At 43.7% G+C, this 7,539-nt stretch overlaps 1 long non-coding RNA gene across 1 annotated transcript; it reads right to left on the reverse strand.

The window, feature by feature from the left end:
- Window positions 1-217: 217 nt before the first annotated feature.
- Window positions 218-6,635, reverse strand: LOC148117793 (uncharacterized). Its single transcript, XR_015736774.1, has 2 exons — window positions 6,525-6,635; window positions 218-1,103 (listed from the first exon to the last, which is right to left on the reverse strand). It is a non-coding gene; the product is annotated as an uncharacterized LOC148117793 (long non-coding RNA).
- Between the last annotated feature and the right edge of the window lie 904 nt (window positions 6,636-7,539).

Genomic DNA, 7,539 nt, shown 5'->3' on the forward strand with positions numbered 1-7,539 from the left:
ACCAGCATCCTTGAGGTTTCAGAAGGACCAAGAGAGCCAGTGGGGACTGAGAAGATGAGACAAATGACCAAGATCGTATATTCAACAAGAACCAGACCCAGAAAGAAAGCAGGTGAACCAAGGGGAGAGTAGCAGTGGATGAGAGGGCTCTGAAGTGTGTGTGTGCACACACACGTGTACACACGCATATTGTGAGTAAAAAGAGGCAGAGCTGGAATACCTGGAGCAGGCACAGTGAAATTTAATATCCTGGGGTTCTGTCATTTAAGCTGGTACCTGGGGCTCATGCTCAGCCCCTGAGGTCACATGCCCAGTGCCTACACTAAACATACACTGGTTCATATCCAAGCTCAGGACTCCTTCCAGTGTCTCTCTTACCCTTGTCAGTTCCACAACCACCCTTCTTGGCAGGTTGTTGTGCCATCATGAAAGGTCAGGCCTTGGGATTTTAGGGCGCCTGTGAAAGGCATGTAACCAATTTTGCTATTTAATGGTTGTTGTTAGCGATACTTTCAAACCATCAAATAAAACCAGTGTTAGGAATTTCAAAGCAGGGAGGTGCTGGCCACACTCCCGTCACAGAGTACCTAGACGTTCGCTGGGTTGGGATTATGAACACAGCTGAAATGAAGACCAACGGTCCCTTGGCTGCCCCGTGTGCCCCCACCCCCGTCCCCTGTCTTAGTCTCTTCTCATTTTCCCAATACCTTGACAGCCAGAATAATGCCAAGGTTAAGGGGACAGAGGTGAGGATGGAGGAGAGGCCCAGCTGCAAAACAGGCAATGCTTTTGTTAACGCCGTGGAAGCTTCACGTTCACGTTATCATAAAATCCTCTGGGTTTGCTTGATGCTGGTTGAGTTCTGAAGACCATAGAGCGTTCAAGAAAGCCAAAAATAGAAACTGGACAGTCATTGATCTCCATGGCAGGGCCAGCGGCAGGCCTTCCTCATCCAATTTCCCTCGTTCCCAGGGAGCCACAGGGAGTAAAATCGAATCTGATTGCTGCATTTCAGAATTTGCTCAGCGGCCATAAAAATGCACTCCGAGTGTCCACATATTTGATCAATTTGCTTTTATCCTTTAATCGAATAAGACTCAGACCTGCAATCAGAAAGGGAAGCATATTGAGAAGCATTTTATTTCTCTAGTGATTCATCCAACAGCAGGCTCACACTTGACAGGATGGGAATAAGGTATTTAATGCGGGAATAATTTTTTATGACCACATCACAAGGGGCTGGAATGACTTTTAAAGTACATCATATTTTAGCCACAAACACACATAAAGTATGCTTAAAAATCTTTGCAGAATGATTGAGCTGGAATGTAAGGATTATACACCGTTATCAAGAAAGGGGAGTCTTGCTTTGTTCTTTGCTGGGCCGTGACCTCTTCTGTTCTTGGTTAGTCTGACAGACAGAAAGGAGGGTTTTTAAAAAGTCTGTCCAAAATGGAGTCTTAGAACGCCAGATGTTCAAGGGCGCTAAAATTGGCAGTGTTGTAATCTTCTGCTGCTCCAGTGCTGGAAGAGAAGGTCCCCTCGAAAGGGTCAAGACTTGTAGGAAGCTGAGCCGTCTGCAGAACATGAGGACATTCCAGAGACCAAACACGTGGTCACTGCCTCCCTTTGGCCTGCCTCAGGCCCTAAACTCTGTGTCCTCTGTGGAGAGAGAGAAAGGAAACTGTTCCTCTAGTTCCCCTCAGCCCCAATTAGGGTTCTTGTCACCTTCCTCCCAGCTGTTATATAATCTGGGTTTGCAGGAAGCAGAGAAGTGGGAGAGGGGACGGGAGACGACTAAGGGAACAGCGGAGCATAACTAGATATCAACATGTAGAAGAATGAAAATAGATCCATATCTATCACCATGCACAAAACTCAAGTCCAGATGGATCAAAGACCTCAACATAAAGCCAGCCACACTGAACCTCATAGAAGAGAAAGTGGGAAGTACACTTGAAAGCATTGGCACAGGAGACCACTTCCTAAATATAACCCCAGCAGCACAGACACTGAGAGAAACAATTAATAAATGGGACCTCCTGAAACTGAGATGCTTCTATTAAGCAAAGTACATGATCAACAAGACAAAATGGCAGCCTACAGAATGGGAAAAGATCTTCACTAACCCCATATCGGACATAGGACTGATCTCCAAAATATACAAAGAACTCAAGAAACTTGACATTAAATGAACAAATAATCCAATAAAAAATGGGGTACAGACCTAAACAGAACTCTCAACAGATGAATCTCAAGTAGCTGAAAGACATTTAAGAAAATGTTCAACACCTTAGCTGTGAGAGAAATGCAAATCAAAACAACTCTGAGATTCCATCTTACACCTGTCAGAATGGCCAAGATTGTAAACACTGATGACAGCTTATACTGCAGAGGATGTGGGGTAAAGAAAATATTCCCCATTGCTGGTGGGAATGCAAGCTTGTACAGTCCCTTTGGCTATCTATGTGGTGATTTCTCAGAAAATTAGTAAACAATCTACCTTAAGACCCAGCAATATCACTTTTGGGTGTATACAAAAAGGATGCTCAACCATACCACCAGGACATGTGCTCAACCTTGTGCATAGCAGCATTATTCGTAATAGACAGAACCTGGAAACAACCTAGATGCCCCTCAATCGAAGAATGGATAAAGGAAATGTGGTACATTTACACAACGGAGTACTACTCAGTGGTAAAAAATAATGACATCTTGAAATTTGCAGGCAAATGGATGGATCTAGAAAAAAAAACATATTGAGTGAGCTAAGCCAGACCCAGAAACACAAATATATGTACTCACTCATAAGTGACTTTTAGACATAAAGTAAAGAAAAACCATCCTACAGTCCACAATTCCAGAGAACCTAGACAACAAAGAGGACCCAAAGAGAGACATACATGGATCTACATAGGAAGGGAAAAAAGACAAGCTCTTATCAGTAAGTTGGGAGCATGGAGATCATGGGAAAGGGTAGCAGTGGAGAGGGGAGGAAGGGAGGAGAGCGGAGAAAAAGATGTTTAGTGCAATAAAATTTTTTTTTAAAGTTTTTGAGGAGGCTGGGTGTGTGGGGAGAAAACATGAGCTTTGGAGCTGGACATGGGTCGGTCTTATCTGGGGGTGTGGGGAGGAAACATGAGCCTTGGAGCTGGACATGGGTCAGTCTTATTTCTATCGCAGCTCCATGGTGTGATGTGGGTTCATATTCTTAACCTATCAGAGCTTCAGCTTCCCAGTTGTAAAACAAAAACATAACGTCCGCTACAATGGGTTATCATAGCAGCTAATGAGAGGTGAAAACTAAAGCTAGAATTACGATGGAAAGCTGGATGTGAGGATGCTTGTTTGTAGTCCCAGCACTTAGAAGGTGAAAATGGGGGGGGGATCAGCAGTTCAAGGCCAGCCTCTGTTACATAACGAGTTCAAAACCAGCCTGGGCTACGTGAGACTCCATCTCTAAAGAACAGCAACAACAGAAAGGGTCTACCATCTTATCCAACTGTACCACTGCTGGCTGCATACCTGAAGGAACCCGAGCAACATAAACATAACTGCACACTTGATGTCATGGTACTCTTCACAACAGCCTGGCTATGGATTCAGTCTAAACGTTCATTAAAGATAAATTAATAAAGGAAGTGTGCTAGAAGCACACAGTGGGATATCATGCAATCATAAAGAAGAACAAACACAAATGATTTGTGAAGAAAAAAAATGAATGGATAGAAATGAAAATCACCGTGTAAAATAAAAGAAGCCAGAGTCAGAAAGACAATCCGGCAGGTTTTCTCTCACATGCGGAATCTAGATCTTTTTCTTGAAGATACTGAAGTAGAAACAGGACCATTGAGAGGAGGAAGACGGTCAGCTGAGTTAGTCAACTGTGTCTTTCCTGATGGTTCACTGACAAGTGTTATCACCGCAGTGGAATGCCCCTGTCTCCCTCGTGTTACAGGCTCTATTTCTCCTTCAGTTCCAGTTTTTGACCCATATATTTTGGCACCACAACATCAGGGCATTCATAACTGCTGTGTCTGCCAGCAGGACCCCCCGTGCTAGCTCTCACAGGACCCCGGACTTCTGACAAGTATGTCTCACCATCCCAAGCATGTCCCCTGTGATGGCCCTCACGGCTGCATCATGCTCTCTATTGAGGAGAAAGAAGTGGCACCTCTCTCTCTCTCTCTCTCTCTCTCTCTCTCTCTCTCACTTCTAACCTACCAGGTTCTTTATGTTTCAAGGGGATTTTTTAAAAATCATGACTACATAGACTCAAGTCTTACTTAATAATTCACCTTGACAATCTGTCTTTTTAATATGTAATTTTAAACTTATTTTTTGAGAATTTCATACAAATGTATGATGTATATTGATTTATTCACTTCCTACTTCCCCCAACTTTCCTAGATTCCTCACATGCCTATCTCTTCCTAACTTCATCATTATTTCCTCTTCCTCAGCCCCTTCTTCTAATTATTTTTTATGACCTTATGTGACCAATTAGAGCAGCCTATATATGCATAGCTATAGGGCCATCCACTGGTCTACCAATGATCACATACCTTTCCCAAAGAAAAATAGTTCCCCCACCTCCACCCAGGAAGGGGCCTGTGAGGCTCTCCCATATCCATGCTGGAATTCTGATGTGGAGTCTTGATCACCAATTTGGTTTGATATCTAGGATCCAATTCTGTGATCTGGCCATCCTGTGTCTGTGTAGTTGGAACAGTTCTGCCTCTCTTCCTCCAATAGTGGGGCCAGGCTCCTTCTAATGCCTTGTGCCAACAGTGGTCCTAACAGCAGGAACGAGCATGTACAGAACCTCTTGAGAGCTGGCTCAGAGCATCTCCCTCATTCTGTGGATCACTGTAGATCTCCACAAAGCTAGACTAGACTAAGGGGCAGTGTGAAAATAGTTTGCACCTTCCAAGAAGAAGAGCTAAGAAATCACTTTCGTATGGCCCCAAGTTCCTGTATTGCTACTTATTTAATGCTTTTTCCCCCTTGTCTCTGCTGGTTTCTTCAGACCATCAGACCTCTTGTTTCCTTATGTCTCCCTCCTGTTTTCTATCTATTTCTTTCAGAGAAGCAGCGGGTATCTTGCCTGTACTTTTAAAATGCATTTTAACCCTTCACTTCCAACCCTTCTCCTGATTTTCATTTTCTTCCCTGTCATCACGGTCTCTGAGACCTTTGCTTTCTTGCTCTGAATGTTACTTTTCTGCAGCAAATTCTTGAAGACAGGGTGACTCATCTGACAGGGGTTCAGCTTAGCGTTGATCTGTTTATAAAATATTTTCTGCTCCTGGAAATTGATCATTATCCTTGAGGTTCATCTTCGTTTTTTCTGTTCATGGTTCTGGATTTCACGTGGAAAAAAAAATCTTCTTAACAATGAGGCTAAGGAGATGGCTCAGTCGGTAAAGTTCCTACCATGCAAGGAGAGGGACCCCAGTTTGGATTCCCCACTACCTACGCCAAAAGTCAGGTGTGATGTTGCGCGTCTGGAACTCTAGTGCTGGGGTGGGAGGTGTCAGAGACAGGAGGATCCCTGGAACTTACTGGCATAGTCAAATTGGTGCACTCCAGGTTCAGTGAGAACCTTGTCTCAAAACCTAAGATGGAGAACCATTGAGAACAGTACTGGATGTCAGCCTCTGGTTTGCAGATGTACAGGCACACAACATGCACAAACATGTAATATGGTAAATTCTCTCTCTCTCTCTCTCTCTCTCTCTCTCTCTCTCTCTCTTCTCTCTCCTTAAAGGTCTCAGGAACCTTAGTAGTCTGTCCATACCTAGAACAAGTCCTTGTACTTGAATGAGAACACCTGTTGTAGGCTTCACAGCATAGGAGAGAACTAAGGCACCCAGCTAATTGGAGTGATGCCCTAAAGGTCAATTAACGTAGATCTACACTGCACACATTGATTTCCCCAAACTCATTTAGGCCCTTGGGCCTTTACACACGCCACTTTATATTTGAAACAGGGTCTTACTCTGTAGCTTTTACTGGCCTGGAACTCGCTCTGTAGACCAGGGTGGCCTCAAACTCACGGAGAGCCTGCCTCTCCCTCCTGAGTGCTAGGATTAAAGGTGTGTGCTGCCAGGCCTGGCTGTTTTTTCTTTCTAACCTCTCCCCTTTCTCCATCCATCCAATGCCAACTTCTATGTCAGGTTTAAGCTGAAATATCTTTTTTGTTAGAAGTATTTTTTAGATCCCCAGGCTTGGTTTTGAGCCTTTATGATAAATTGTTACAATACCCTGTCCTTGAATCCCTAAATGTAATTTAAATAATTGCTTCATATAAACATCAATCTAATGTCTCTCTTCCTGACTAGGCCGCCGTCTTCCTGAGGGCTAAGTTTTTGTTGAGTTTCTCTCCACCGTACATCAGACACCTAACAGTGTGCCTGGCATGAGACTAGGCTGAAGAAATTAATATATGAACATATAAACTAAATGACCTCCTAAACATCCACATCTTTAAGGCATAATGGAGACGAAAAGTCTGATTTTACCTTAGGGCACAATTTTCATATTTCTCAACAGGTCCATATTGCCCCCAGTTAAAACATACAAAACCTTCTTCAGGAGAGAGAGTACCCCCTTGGAAAGTTCTGGTAAGTCAGAAGACTGAGAACACTGTGTAGGTTGCATCATAAAGGAGCCAATTTTGACCTGTCCCCAGGACAACAAAGTCTGTTAAAATCACACAAGTCAAGAGAAAGGCCACAATGGCTGACCAGAGAAGCAGCCTGTGACCTTGCTCAGCCTAGAATATAGTAGGGAGGGCCTTAAACCTTCCCCAAAACAATGTGCCTTACCCTCTCTGAGGAGTAGATGTGGGGGAGGTGGGGGGAATGGGAAGAGGGAAAGGAGTGGGAACTGGGGTTGGTACGTAAAATGAAAAAAGATTGTTTGTTTTTTGTTTGTTTGCTTTGTTTTTTATTTTTCGAGACAGGGTTTCTCTGTAGCTTTGGAGCCTGTCCTGGAACTAGCTCTTACAGACCAGGCTGGCCTAGAACTCACAGAGATCTGCCTGCCTCTGCCTCCTGAGTGCTGGGATTAAAACCATGTACCACCACCACCTGGCTTCTTTAAAAAAATAAAATAAAATAAAGATTTTAAAAAAATAGCCTTTATAGAACAAAGTTGGGCAAATTCAACGGATTCCTCTGAGCTTCAATTCTCACTGGCTGAAATGATAGCACGCATTTGGGCTAGTGCTGTATTTCAGTCTCTGGCCTAAATAACTGCCTCCCTAAGTATTGTGATGGTTAATCTTAAATGTCAACTCGACTGGATTTAGAATTTCCATGGAAATGCATCTCTGGGTGTGTCTATGAAGATATTTCCGGGAAGGCTTAACTGAGGAAGGAAGACACACCCCAAAGTGGGCAGCACCATCCCAGTGGGCAGCATCAGCCCATGAGCGAGTGTATCTCAGACTGATTGAAAAGAAGAGAAAGTGAGTTGAGCACGGATCATCACTTCTGTCTCTCCTTCATGAACTCGATGTTTCTCTCAATCTCT

This window comes from Myodes glareolus, chromosome 26 (genome assembly GCF_982192425.1).
Source record: "Myodes glareolus chromosome 26, mMyoGla1.1, whole genome shotgun sequence".
In the NCBI taxonomy this organism is placed as follows: domain Eukaryota; kingdom Metazoa; phylum Chordata; class Mammalia; order Rodentia; family Cricetidae; genus Myodes; species Myodes glareolus.